The sequence below is a fragment of the Arachis stenosperma genome, chromosome 5 (assembly GCF_014773155.1).
Source record: "Arachis stenosperma cultivar V10309 chromosome 5, arast.V10309.gnm1.PFL2, whole genome shotgun sequence".
NCBI lineage: Eukaryota > Viridiplantae > Streptophyta > Magnoliopsida > Fabales > Fabaceae > Arachis > Arachis stenosperma.
In genome coordinates, this window is record NC_080381.1 from 101497093 (window position 1) to 101512180 (window position 15088).

The window sequence follows — 15088 nt, forward strand, 5'->3', positions numbered from 1 at the left end:
ACGTTGCAACGCGCCCTGCCTCCGTTGCAACGGACCCCAGCATCCGTTGCACCGCGTCCAGCATCCGTTGCAACGGCCCCCAGCCAACGCTGCAACGCGCCCTGCCTCCGGTGCAACGGCCACGGCCAACGTTGCATGGCGCCCTGCCTCCGTTGCAACGACCCCAGCCAACGTTGCACCGCGCCCAGCATCCGTTGCACGGCCCCCAGCCAACGTTGCACCGCGCCCTGCCTCCGCTGCAACGGCCACGGCCAACGTTGCATGGCGCCCCACCTCCGTTGCAAAGAACCCAGCCAACGTTGCAACGCGCCCTGCCTCCGTTGCAACGGACCCCAGCATCCGTTGCACCGCGCCCAGCATCCGTTGCACCGGCCCCCAGCCAACGCTGCAACGCGCCCTGCCTCCGGTGCAACGGCCACGGCCAACGTTGCATGGCGCCCCGCCTCCGTTGCAACGACCCCAGCCAACGTTGCAACGCGCCCTGCCTCCGTTGCAACGGACCCCAGCATCCGTTGCACCGCGCCAGCATCCGTTGCAACGGCCCCCAGCCAACGTTGCAACGTGACCTGCCTCCGTTGCAACGCGCCCTGCCTCCGTTGCAACCCCCTCGGCCAAGGTTGCAACGCGCCCGGCCAAGGTTGCAACGCCCCCGGCCAACGTTGCAACGCCCCCGGCCAACGTTGCAACGCGCCCGGCATCCGTTGCAACGCGCCCCGCCTCCGTTGCAACGGACCCCAGTGATGCATTCGCATATTTGCCATTTTAACTAGTTAGTTTAGTTAGTTTTAGCTTAGGTTCATTCACTTTCTTTGAAATAAATGAGCAATTTTGTGAGTTTTCCTCCATGCATCCATGAACCAAGAATTAAGTGAAATTTGGCATAATTCATGCAAATAAATCAAGGAGTTTATATACAAGTTGATGTGAATGATTCCCTTGAAAATTATTAGCCTAGGAGTGTGGCTCGAGCACGTTGCCAACGTGCTGGATAGGGGGCGTGTTTTGCAACAACGCCAGCCCCAAGCCCTTGCCTTGGGAGAGTAAGGCACGGGCACGTTGCCAACTTGGGGGTTAAGGTGCGTTTTTGGCAACAACTTGGCTACAACTTGGCAGCTTGACCTTACCTTCTTTGAGGAACCATAACTTGAGCTAGGAAAGTCCAATTGAGGTGATTCCAGTGGCATTAGAAAATAGACATCAAGAGCTTTCCAATGATGTATGGTAGTCCATATTGAAGCAAAAGGTTGATACTCAAATTCTGGGCTACATTTAGCATGAAAATAGAGTCAAGAAGAGGAAAAGCAAGTTGTTGGCAACAACTTGGGCTAGCAACGCCCAAGTCTCATACTTCACTCCCAGGAAAATGTCTTGCACGTTGCCAACGTGCATTTGGCCTGGAGTTAGTGCCAATAACGCCAAGTCCATGGGCCAGAAGCATGATGAATGAACTCTTCCTTTCCAAGTCTAGCAACACTTCCAATTGAGCCAAGAATTCAACAAAGAGGAAGCCCATATTACTAACCCAATTCAAGATCTTTGAAAGAGTTTTGGGACTAGTATAAATAGAGATTGAGTTTGTACTTTGAGGGACTTTTTACATTACTTTTTAACACTTAGCTTTTTTTATTCACTTTGAGCACTTTTACTTGGCTTTGTAAGAACTTCCGGGTACTCTCCCGGAAAGCTCATTTTTGGCTTTTCTATTGGAACTTTTCTTCTTCATTTTACAAGTTTTAAGCACTTCATTCTTCTTCTTCTTCTTCCTTTACATTGAGTTTAATTCTTGTTGATGGCAATTGTTGTTGAAATTGGAGCAATGACTCACTAAACCCCACTTTCATTAGGGGGAGGAGCTCTGTTTGTTGGAATGGATTGATGAACCCATCTTTCCTCCTCAATTCTAGTGGTTGATCTAAAGAGGGAACTCTTGATCTTCACAGATTCAACCACCATCGAGAGGGGTTAATCTATATGAATTATGTGGTGAGTTTGAGGAATGAGCCACAGAATTCAGTTTAGAGTTCATCCTTTCATGATTTCTTTAATCAATATACCTTGGTTAGTATGTGAGATGTAACTCTCCTTGGTTGAGATTATAGAAATTGTGTGGCTGGATAACATATGAGCTTCATCTCTTCTCATGAACAATTAGATCACGAGAGTGGCAATTGGTTATGTTGAGAGAGATTGAATCACCAAGAGATTGGGGTTCAATCACCCACTTGCCATAGATCTATACCCATGATTGAGAAGGATTTGACTAACATCAATTCATGAAAACTAACATCTCTGATCCCTAATGATCCCCTCTATCATTAATTCTCATTTCTCTTGCTCTAGTTATTTGATTACCCATTTTCCAATCCCCTTCTACATTCTGTCTATTTACTACTCTTGTTATTTACATTCTGTTCATTTACTTCTTGCCATTTACTCTTATGTTCTTGAAATTTCTGCAACCTTTAATTCCTTGCAATTTATCTTTGATGTCATTTAAGTTTCTTGCACTTTAAGTTTCCGTCATTTACTTGCACTTTATTTCTATCTTCTAGTTCTTTAAATTCCTTGCCATTTAAGTTCCTGCAATTATGTTCAAAAATCACAATGCTCATGAAATCAAAACTATGTTTGCTTGACTAAATTTACCATTTAACTAAAGTTGCTTAATCTACCAATCTCCGTGGGATCGACCTCACTCTTAGTGAGTTTTATTACTTGATACGACCCGGTATACTTGCCGGTTATACGTGAAATTCAATTTTCACGTATCAAGTTTTTGGCGCCGTTGCCGGGGATTGGTTAGATTGACAATGATTAAGTGAAAGGTGGTTTAGATTGAGTATTTTTTTTTAGTGTTTTGTTAAGCCTACTAACTGTTTGATACTTTGTTTCACTAACCCCAATTCCACTCTAGTTTTAGAGTATTTCACTTGTGATTTTGGTTTTGTTTGTGTATGTCAGGAGCTAATAGACTCAACACTGAGGACGAGAGAACCCTCCGAAGGAGAAGAAGAGCAGAAAGAGGAAAGGGAATAGTTGGTGAAGAGGAGTCAGAGGGAGAAGATCAAGTCATGGAGGATGAGATGCACAATCCTCCTGGAGGGGTCAACAACAATGATGGACCACCTAGAAGGGTGCTATCTTCATACACCATCCCTGATCCAAGACATTGTGGGAGCAGTATTGCTACACCAAATGTTCATGCCCATAACTTTGAGTTGAAACCTCAGCTCATCACTTTGGTACAGAACAATTGCTCTTATGGAGGGGGACCTCTTGAAGACCCAAATCAACATCTATCTGTTTTTCTGAGGATATGCAATACAGTGAAGACAAATGGAGTGCATCCAGATGTCTACAAACTGCTACTATTTCCATTCTCTTTGAGGGACAAGGCCACTCAATGGCTAGAGTCATTCCCCAAGGAAAGCCTCAACAATTGGAACGATGTAATGGGCAGATTTCTAGCAAAGTTCTACCCACCTCAAAGAATCATTAAGTTGAAGACAGAGGTTCAAACTTTCAGGCAAATGGAAGGGGAGTCATTGTATGAAGCCTGGGAAAGGTATAAGGCACTCATGAGAAGATGTCCACCTGACATGTTTAGTGACTGGGTCAAGCTCCAAAACTTCTATGAAGGTTTGAACTTAGAAGCAAGGAAGGGACTAGACTACTCATCAGGGGGATCACTCAACATGATGAAAACTGCTGAGGAGGCTCAAGACCTCATTGAGATTGTGGCAAACAATCAATATTATTACTCATCAGAGAGGCAGCATAATCCGACCCCAAAGAAAGGTGTAATGGAGCTTGAAGGTGTTGATGCTATCTTGGCACAAAACAAGTTAATGCACCAACAAATCCAACAACAAATGGAGATGATAACAAAGAGAATGGATGGTATGCAACTTGCATCAGTGAACACAACAAATCAACCATCACTTGAATGGGGCCAAGGTGAAGGGACCACAGTTGAACAACCACAAGAACAAGTTCAATACATGCAGAATACTTCAAATTCTCAGGAGGAATTCCATGGTGATACATACAACTCATCTTGGAAGAATCATCCCAATTTAAAGTGGGGAGAAAACCATTGGCAAAAGAACAACAACCACAATCACACCCGTAACACAAACAACCAAAATCACCATACCAACAACACTAACCAATATAGAAAAACACAAAACACATATCAACACCCCCATCATAACTCACAAACTCACCAAAATAACTTCTCTGCACCATCATCCAACTCACAAAATTTCCACACTAATCCGCCCAACAACTTCCAACAACAATCAACCCCCATCATACCTCCAATTGACCATCATGAGGCCAGAATCTCAAGTCTGGAAGCAACCTTGCAAGCACTTGCTCAAACCACTCAAGCCTTAGCTAAGGGACACAAGGAACATGAGGTCATCATGAAGAATATTGAGAGACAAGTGGGACAATTGGCCAAACAAGCCGAGCGACCAACCAATGTTCTTCCAAGTGATACGATACCCAACCCAAGAGACACAGAAAAAGCCATAAAATGGGAGGAGTGTAAAGCAATCACCCTGAGAAGTGGGAAGAAAGTGGAGACAGAAGCCATTACTCAGGAAGAGCACATCAAAGAAGGCTTAAAAGAAGAGGTGAAGGAACAAAAGCAGGAGCAAGAAACCTATACACAAAGTGATAAATTAGCTAAGAAGGAGGCAGTGAAAGCATACCAACCAATGCTCCCATACCCTCAAAGGTTTAAAGAAGAGAACAAAGAGAAGCAATATTCCAAATTCTTGGAAATATTCAAGACACTACACATCAACATCCCCTTCATTGAAGCACTTGAACAAATGCCCCTATATGCTAAGTTCATGAAGGAATTGTTAACAAAGAAAAGATCCTTGAAAGAGGGACAAACGGTTGTGATGACCAGGGAGTGTAGTGCCATCATCCAGAAAAAGTTGCCAAAGAAGATGAAAGACCCAGGGAGCTTTCACATCCCCTGCACAATAGGCAACATGATGATTGAGAGAGCATTTTGTGATCTTGGTGCAAGCATAAATCTGATGCCTCTATCTTTGATGAGGAAGCTTCAGATTCATGAATTGAAACCTACAAAGATAGCCCTTCAAATGGCGGATAAATCTATTTAGCAAGCACTCGGGGTTGTAGAGAATGTATTAGTAAAGGTGGACAAATTTTTCCTCCCAGTTGACTTTGTCATCCTAGACATAGAGGAAGATGACAACACTCCCATTATTCTAGGGAGGCCCTTTTTAGCCACTGCCAGGGCATTGATAGATGTCGAAAAAGGAGAATTAATGCTAAGGGTGCATGATGAGCATATAGTGTTCCATGTCTTCAAGAATTTGCAAGTTTCCACCCAAGAGGAAGAGTGTATGAAGATTGATTCCATAGATCCAAACTTGAAAGAGGCGCCTGATGAGGCACTTCCAAGCTCATGCTGGAAAGAAAATGAAGAGGTGGAGGTGCTGCAACAAGCTCAAAGAATAGAGGAGAAGCTGCAATCAAAGTCAGCATTTAAGATTCATAGCAAGGACAGTCCAAAAATTGAGATCCCAAAACCTGAACTATCTCCTGGAAAAGAAGAGAGTCCCAAGAAGAAAATGCCAAAAGGATGGAGAAACAAGAAAATCCCCACTGAAGACTTCTCACCAGGGGATAAAGTGATGCTAACTTACCAACCAATAGAGACATCTACACACTTTTCTGGATACTACACAGTGAACAAATTCCTCTCACTTGAACATGTGGAAATCATCAAGAATGATACTGGAAGGAAGCTCACGGTGAGAGGGGAAGGATTAAGGCACTATGATCATCATCCGCCCTAAAGAGGGACAACCGTCAAGCTAATGACGATAAAAAAGCGCTTGTTGGGAGGCAACCCAACCAAAGGTAGTCTTCTTTTCTTAGTTAATTCAATAAAAGAGTTAAGTATATTTATCTGCATTGCAAGGAGCTAAGTTTGGTGTTACACACCAACAGAATTCAAAGGTGAATGTGAGGTGCTAAGTTTGGTGTTCCACCAAAAAGTTTCATTAAAGACACATTTTAACCCTTTGCATGATTAGTCACTAGCTCCAAACAATCAGAAAAATTACTTAACAATTGCTACTTTTAATTTAGATTTTATTTCCTTAATTGTTATCTTTAATTTTGCTCACTTGAAACACATGTGCTACTAATGTTTCATTGTGTAAGACATTCATGATCTATGTTAGCCCCATAGCCATGGTTCTAATTGTTGCTTGAGGACAAGCAATCATTCTAAGTTTGGTGTGGGAAGGGAAAGAAAAGGAGGAGAAGGACAACAATAGAGAAGATAAATTACAAGGTTGTAAAGTTCTTTTTCCTCCCATTTGTTTCCAGCACTTTAAATTGCATGATTGTCTTATTACCTTTTTTATATGCATGTGTGGTATGAATAAGCATAGCTTGAATTTTGATTTGCAATATGTTGCTGTGGCATTATGACTACCAACTTGAGTCTTGTGAATTCAAAAGCAAAAAAAGGCATCATGATCATAAACAAACAAGGAATTAAAGAAGAACTTGGCATGTGCATACAAGTATTGGAAGGCTAGTATGTTTGATTGTTGCTCAATTGCATTAGATTTGATTTAATTGAAGTTTTCATCTAGGACATTTTGTGAAATCTTTTGAAATCATGAAAACCTTGAAAAAAAGAGGCGAAGAAAAGAAAAAGGGAAAGAATGAGAAAGTTGAAGGCTCTGAGTACCAATGACAATTCCATTGTTAAGTACTTGTGGTGTTTATGTATCAAGTAAAATGCTTGAAAACAAAACACTTAGAAGTCAAGGCTAGGCTCAAGTGCAAAAGCACTCCCTCAAAGCTCAAGGTTCTGAGCATCAATGATTAGAGAGTCAAGAAAAGAAAAGAAAAAAATGAGCCTAATGAAGTCCTCTAATTAAATGCTTGTGGTGCTTATGTATCAAGTGGTAATACTTGAAAACAAAGCATTTAGAATCGTAGCTTTGTTATAAACTCATGGGGCAAAGCACCCAAAAGGAGAAGCTAATAAGAAAAATCAAAAGCTTGTTTCAAGGAAGAATTATAAGAAAAAGATTTCATAAAGTGAGCTAGATAGAAGCATCAATCATTTACATTTCTTTTGTGATTGTAGCATGCATAGAAAACTAGCTTGCCATGAACATTAACTTGCTATTCTTCTAACCTTGGATTGTCAATCTCTATTGCATGATTCTTTTCTTGCTTGAGGACAAGCAAGGTTTAAGTTTGGTGTTGTGATGCATTCGCATATTTGCCATTTTAACTAGTTAGTTTAGTTAGTTTTAGCTTAGGTTCATTCACTTTCTTTGAAATAAATGAGCAATTTTGTGAGTTTTCCTCCATGCATCCATGAACCAAGAATTAAGTGAAATTTGGCATAATTCATGCAAATAAATCAAGGAGTTTATATACAAGTTGATGTGAATGATTCCCTTGAAAATTATTGCATAAGATGGCAAAACTTTGAGGAAAGTTCTTTGGTTTATGTTAGGTGATGAAACAAGGATGCATGGAAGCAAGAATGATGCAAGCTGGGCAAGAAGTTGGCGTTGCCAACTTGGACATAAGGGGCGTTGTTCTTGCCAACGCCAGGAAGAGGAGTTGGCGTTGCCAACTTGGGATTAGAGGGCGTTGTTCTTGGCAACGCCAGGAAGAGGAGTTGGCGTTGCCAACTTGGAGGATGAAGGGCGTTTTCATGGACAACGCCAGGCAACCAAGGAGCAAAGTTGGCGTTGCCAACTTGAGAAGGGCGTTGCCAACGCCACACACAAGCCACAAGCAAGCAAGCTTGGCCCTGGAGGAAGACAAGGAGCAAAGTTGGCGTTGCCAACTTGAGAAGGGCGTTGCCAACGCCACACACAAGCCACAAGCAAGCAAACTTGGCCCAGGAAAATGAGATGCACGTTGCCAACTCCAAGTTATGAAGGCGTGTTCCTTGGCAACGCACACAACCAAGAATGAAGCCTTGAAGTGGAGCTCGAGGGCGTTGCCAACGCCAAGAACTATGGGCGTTATTCAAGGCAACGCCAAGCAACTTTGGCACCATAGGAAACAAGTTCGAGGGCGTTACCAACGCCACTATCATTGGCGTTATCCTTGGCAACGCCAGAAATGGGTGCTTGGCTAGGCACCAAGTCTTGGGTGCCAGCCAAGTTGCCAACGCCCATGTGCCGCACCAGCCACGTTGCCAACGCCCAGATGCCGCACCAATCAAGTTGCCAACGCCCATTGGCCTTGCCATGCACGTTGCTAACGCCCAATGGCCTTGCCATGCACGTTGCCAACGCCAGGAAGCAAGCATGGAGCCTTGAGAAGGGCTCGAGCACGTTGCCAACGTGCTAAAGGGAAGGATTGTTTGGCAACAACGCCAGAATGGTGAAGAAATTGTGGTGCACGTTGCCAACTTGGAAATGTATAGGCGTTATCCACAACAACTCCAACAAGGCAGCCTGACCATGTCCTCTTCAATGGAAGATATCTTGAGCTACAGAGATCCAAATTGAGTGCTTCCAGTTGCATTGGAAAGCTGACATTCAGAGCTTTCCAACCATATATAATAGTCTATGGTGGAGCACAAAATTGAAGCCGAACCAGAGTCATCTTTAGGCCCTGAAAACAAGAACATGAAGTGGAATTCAAGAAGGCTAGAGATTAGCCTAGGAGTGTGGCTCGAGCACGTTGCCAACGTGATGGATAGGGGGCGTGTTTTGCAACAACGCCAGCCCCAAGCCCTTGCCTTGGGAGAGTAAGGCACGGGCACGTTGCCAACTTGGGGGTTAAGGTGCGTTTTTGGCAACAACTTGGCTACAACTTGGCAGCTTGACCTTACCTTCTTTGAGGAACCATAACTTGAGCTAGGAAAGTCCAATTGAGGTGATTCCAGTGGCATTAGAAAATAGACATCAAGAGCTTTCCAATGATGTATGGTAGTCCATATTGAAGCAAAAGGTTGACACTCAAATTCTGGGCTACATTTAGCATGAAAATAGAGTCAAGAAGAGGAAAAGCAAGTTGTTGGCAACAACTTGGGCTAGCAACGCCCAAGTCTCATACTTCACTCCCAGGAAAATGTCTTGCACGTTGCCAACGTGCATTTGGCCTGGAGTTAGTGCCAATAACGCCAAGTCCATGGGCCAGAAGCATGATGAATGAACTCTTCCTTTCCAAGTCTAGCAACACTTCCAATTGAGCCAAGAATTCAACAAAGAGGAAGCCCATATTGCTAACCCAATTCAAGATCTTTGAAAGAGTTTTGGGACTAGTATAAATAGAGATTGAGTTTGTACTTTGAGGGACTTTTTACATTACTTTTTAACACTTAGCTTTTTTTATTCACTTTGAGCACTTTTACTTGGCTTTGTAAGAACTTCCGGGTACTCTCCCGGAAAGCTCATTTTTGGCTTTTCTATTGGAACTTTTCTTCTTCATTTTACAAGTTTTAAGCACTTTATTCTTCTTCTTCTTCTTCTTCCTTTACATTGAGTTTAATTCTTGTTGATGGCAATTGTTGTTGAAATTGGAGCAATGACTCACTAAACCCCACTTTCATTAGGGGGAGGAGCTCTGTTTGTTGGAATGGATTGATGAACCCATCTTTCCTCCTCAATTCTAGTGGTTGATCTAAAGAGGGAACTCTTGATCTTCACAGATTCAACCACCATCGAGAGAGGGGTTAATCTATATGAATTATGTGGTGAGTTTGAGGAATGAGCCACAGAATTCAGTTTAGAGTTCATCCTTTCATGATTTCTTTAATCAATATACCTTGGTTAGTATGTGAGATGTAACTCTCCTTGGTTGAGATTATAGAAATTGTGTGGCTGGATAACATATGAGCTTCATCTCTTCTCATGAACAATTAGATCACGAGAGTGGCAATTGGTTATGTTGAGAGAGATTGAATCACCAAGAGATTGGGGTTCAATCACCCACTTGCCATAGATCTATACCCATGATTGAGAAGGATTTGACTAACATCAATTCATGAAAACTAACATCTCTGATCCCTAATGATCCTCTCTATCATTAATTCTCATTTCTCTTGCTCTAGTTATTTGATTACCCATTTCCCAATCCCCTTCTACATTCTGTCTATTTACTACTCTTGTTATTTACATTCTGTTCATTTACTTCTTGCCATTTACTCTTATGTTCTTTAAATTTCTGCAACCTTTAATTCCTTGCAATTTATCTTTGATGTCATTTAAGTTTCTTGCACTTTAAGTTTCCGTCATTTACTTGCACTTTATTTCTATCTTCTAGTTCTTTAAATTCCTTGCCATTTAAGTTCCTGCAATTATGTTCAAAAATCACAATGCTCATGAAATCAAAACTATGTTTGCTTGACTAAATTTACCATTTAACTAAAGTTGCTTAATCTACCAATCTCCGTGGGATCGACCTCACTCTTAGTGAGTTTTATTACTTGATACGACCCGGTATACTTGCCGGTTATACGTGAAATTCAATTTTCACGTATCACCCAGCATCCGTTGCACCGCCCCCAGCCAACGCTGCAACGCGCCCGGCATCTGTTGCACCGCCCCCCAGCCAACGCTGCAACGCGACCTGCCTCCGTTGCACCGCCGCCCAGCCAACGCTGCAACGCGCCCGGCATCTGTTGCACTGCCCCCCAGCCAACGCTGTAACGCGACCTGCCTCCGTTGCAACGCCGACCAGCCAACGTTGCAACTCGCCCGGCATCCGTTGCAACCCGACCTGCCTCGCAGGGTGCCTGCTCACCCTTTCCCGGGCGCGTCTTTCTACGTGGACCACCTGCCGAGTCTAGGCGTGGCCCGACCTCGGCGGGTGCCAGCTCTCCCTCGGGCCACGTCCTTCCCCGGTTGACCGCGTACCGGGTCTTGCTGCCTACGGGGGGACCAGGCATCGAGCGTAGTGCTGGCATTGCGCCCAGCAATCCTTCGGCCAGGTCGAGTCTGAGAAACTGGGGACGCCTCCCTATAATAGGCTGCCGAGCCGTTACAGAAGTTAAGCCGGTTGAGGTCGGTTTTGCCGTTCGGGGATCCGTTTGCGTTCTATACGGCCCATTCTTCCCCCGGGGGCGGTAGGGGGGGCGGGGGAGGGCAACTCGCCCCAAAGAGGAAAGGTCATTTTTGACCGGGATATTTTTTCGCGCAACCTTTAAAAAGTATTCCCAACGCCCCGACAAAACTTCAGGCAAAACTCACGAGCCAACGGTGATGTGTGGAAATTTGGGTCCTCCGTTGCAATCGCTGGGGCCGACCGGCCTGAACAGGCCACGTGCCTGTTCTGTCCGACATGCTCGGCGGAACTCCTGTAGGGGTCGAATTTCGACGCAGTTTTTCCCAAGCACCTTTCGAATAAATGAGATCGTTGCGTCGACGAAATTCAGCCAAGGCACACATGCTGGCCGTCCACACCTGGGCAGGTGCCCGTGCAGGCCGGGTCTATTCCTAGCCCGGGCACCCCCGCGGTCGTTGCCCGGTCTCCGTTTCACGGGCCTTGGCCTGCCTCGAAAAACCCCGGCTTCTCCTGGGGAATAGTTATGGCCTCGTGCCGAGAACTTTTTAACTTGTGAAATTTTTCAAGGGGAGGGACGAATCGAAGCGACAAGGGCTGAATCTCAGTGGATCGTGGCAGCAAGGCCACTCTGCCACTTACAATACCCCGTCGCGTATTTAAGTCGTCTGCAAAGGATTCTACCCGCCGCTCGTTCGGAAAAGCGCTTCAAGGCATCCCCACAGGGCTCGTCCGCCCTGGGGGCGTCACCAACGGCACGTGGCTCTGGGGGGCCAGGCCCCCTACTGCTGGTCGGCAAACGAGCGGCGGGCGCACGCGTCGCTTCTAGCCCGGATTCTGACTTAGAGGCGTTCAGTCATAATCCAACGCACGGTAGCTTCGCGCCACTGGCTTTTCAACCAAGCGCGATGACCAATTGTGCGAATCAACGGTTCCTCTCGTACTAGGTTGAATTACTATTGCGACACTATTGATGTGTGGAAAGCGATTGGTGGACGAAATTGTGATCACATCAATATAGCATTAATGTATTTATTGTAGAATTGTGGAACTTAGGATTTTTTGGTATGAGTGGGCACAATTCCGTTCAACTAACCAGCAAGTGCACTGGGTCGTCCAAGTAATACCTTACGTGAGTAAGGGTCGAATCCACAGAGATTATTGGTTTGAAGCAATCAATGTTATTTTATTTGGCTTAGTCAGGATACCAATAGGATTCTTTAGCCTCGTATTTTCGTTGCCAATTAGAGCGTAGAATAAATAGTTATTACTTTAATAATAGAGAATAAAAGCGTTACTTGTTGTGCAGTAATGGAGAATATGTTGGAGTTTTGGAGATGCTTTGTCCTTTGACTTCAACTCTTCCTTGGAATCCCCTTCTCACACGCAGGTTCCTTCCATGGCAAGCTCTATGTAGGGTGTCACCGTTGTCAGTGGCTACTTCCCATCCTCGCAGTGAAAGCTATGCACGCACTCTGTCACAGTACGGCCAATCACCGGTTGGTTCCCGCTCCTACTGGAATAGAATCCCTCTTTTGCGTCTGTCACTAACGCCCAGCAGGTTAAAGTTTGAAGCACGTCACAGTCATTCAATCCCGGAATCCTACTCGGAATACCACAGACAAGGTTTAGACTTTCCGGATTCTCATGAATGCCGCCATCAATCCGGCCTATACCACGAAGATTCTGTTGGGGAATCTAAGAGATATTCATTCAGTCTGATGTAGAACGGAGGTGGTTGTCAGGCACACGTTCATGGGTTGAGGAAGGTGATGAGTGTCACGGATCATCACCTTCTCCACAGTTAGGCGCGAATAAACATCTTAGATAAGAACGAGCGTGTTTGAATGGAAAACAAAGGAATTGTATTAAATCATCGAGACGCTGCAGAGCTCCTCACCCCCAACAATGGAGTTTAGAGACTCATGCCGTCACAAAGTATGTAATTCAGATCTGAAAATAGCATGAGGTACAAGATAAGTCTGTAAAAGTTGTTTAAATAGTAAACTAGTGACCTAGGTTTACAGAAAATTGAGTAAACTAAGATAATTGGTGCAGAAATCCACTTCTGGGGCCCACTTGGTGTGTGCTGGGGCTGAGACTAAAGCTTTCCACGTGTAAAGGCCTTCTTGGCGTCAAACTCCAGGTTTTGACGTGTTTTGGGCGTTCAACTCCGGATCATGACGTTTTTTCTGGCGTTTAACTCCAGACAGCAGCATGTACTTGGCGTTCAACGCCAAGTTACGTCATCTATCCTTGCGCAAAGTATGGACTATTATATATTGCTGGAAAGCCCTGGATGTCTACTTTCCAACGCCGTTGAGAGCGCGCCAATTGGACTCCTGTAGCTCCAGAAAATCCATTTCGAGTGCAGGGAGGTCAGGATCCAACAGCATCAGCAGTCCTTTTTCAGCCTAAGTCAGATTTTTGCTCAACTCCCTCAATTTCAGCCAGAAAATACCTGAAATCACAGAAAAATACACACACTCATAGTAAAGTCCAGAAATATGATTTTTGCCTAAAAACTAATATTATTTTACTAAAAACTAACTGAAACATGCTAAAATCTACATGAAATTACCCCCAAAAGCGTACAAAATATCCGCTCATCACAACACCAAACTTAAACTGTTGCTTGTCCTCAAGCAACTAGATGAATAAAATAGGTTCTAACAGAAATTAAGAAGTAGTATATATTTCAGAGTTTTAGATGAAGTTCAAATTTATTAGATGAGCGGGGCTTGTAGCTTTTTGTCTCTGAACAGTTTTGGCATCCCCCTGTATCTTTAAATTTTCAGAATAATTGGCATCCTTAGGAACTCAGAATTCAGATAGTATTATTGACTCTCCTAGTGTAGTATGTTGATTCTTGAACACAGTTATTTTATGAGTCTTGGCTGTGGCCCTAAGCACTTTGTTTTCCAGTATTACCACCGGATACATAAATGCCACAGACACATAACTGGGTGAACCTTTTCAGATTGTGACTCAGCTTTGCTAGAGTCCCCAGTCAGTGGTGTCCAGAGCTCTTAAGCACACTCTTTTGCTTTGGATCACGACTTTAACCACTCAGTCTCAAGCTTTTCACTTGGACCTTCATGACACAAGCACATGGTTAGGGACAGCTTGATTTAGCCGCTTAGGCCTGGATTTTATTTCCTTGGGCCCTCCTATCCATAGATGCTCAAAGCCTTGGATCCTTTTTACCCTTGCCTTTTGGTTTTAAGGGCTGCTTGGCTTTTATTCCTTTTGATTGTAATTATTATTATTATTTTTTTTTTTTTTTTTTTTTTTTTGACTGCTTTTTCTTGCTTCAAGAATCAATTTCATGATTTTTCAGATCATCAATAATATTTTTCGTGTTCCTCATCCTTTCAGGAGCCAATATTCATCAAATTCAAAATACAATTTATGCACTGTTCAAGCATTCATTCAGAGAACAAAAAGTATTGCCACCACATATAATTAATTATAAATTTTATTATTAGGAACTCGAAAAATATAGATTACTTCTTTATTCTAAAATAAAATCTACTACTTTATTCATGCCTGATGATGATGAGAAAAATAAACTATAGCTTAATTGGAAATAAAATCAAAATAGACATACTAATTACTACTAAATATCTCCTAAGGTGAATTTCAAATAAAAATGCTATCACTAAATTAAAGCAGGAAAATTGGAACTCAGCAACCTTTTGTTTTGAGGAAGGACGTGTTCTTCTAATCTCTGGGGTGTTGTTCAAGGATTAATTTTTGGCGCTTCAGCTCCCTTAGATCACGCCCTTGCTCCTCCTGTTCTTTGAGCAGTTTGCAAAGCATGCTACTTTGATTATTCTGTTCTTCCTTTATTTGATCCATAGCTTCTTGCAATCTGGAAATAGAGGCTTCAAGATGTTCCCAATATTCGAATTGAGGCAGTTCTGGGAGAGCTTCTTGTGCTCTCTTCCTGGTTGAATCATCTTGTTGCTGTCTGACCATTGATATTCCAGTAATTGGCTTTTCAACTGGGATGTACTCTGTTATTCCCATCTTCACTCCG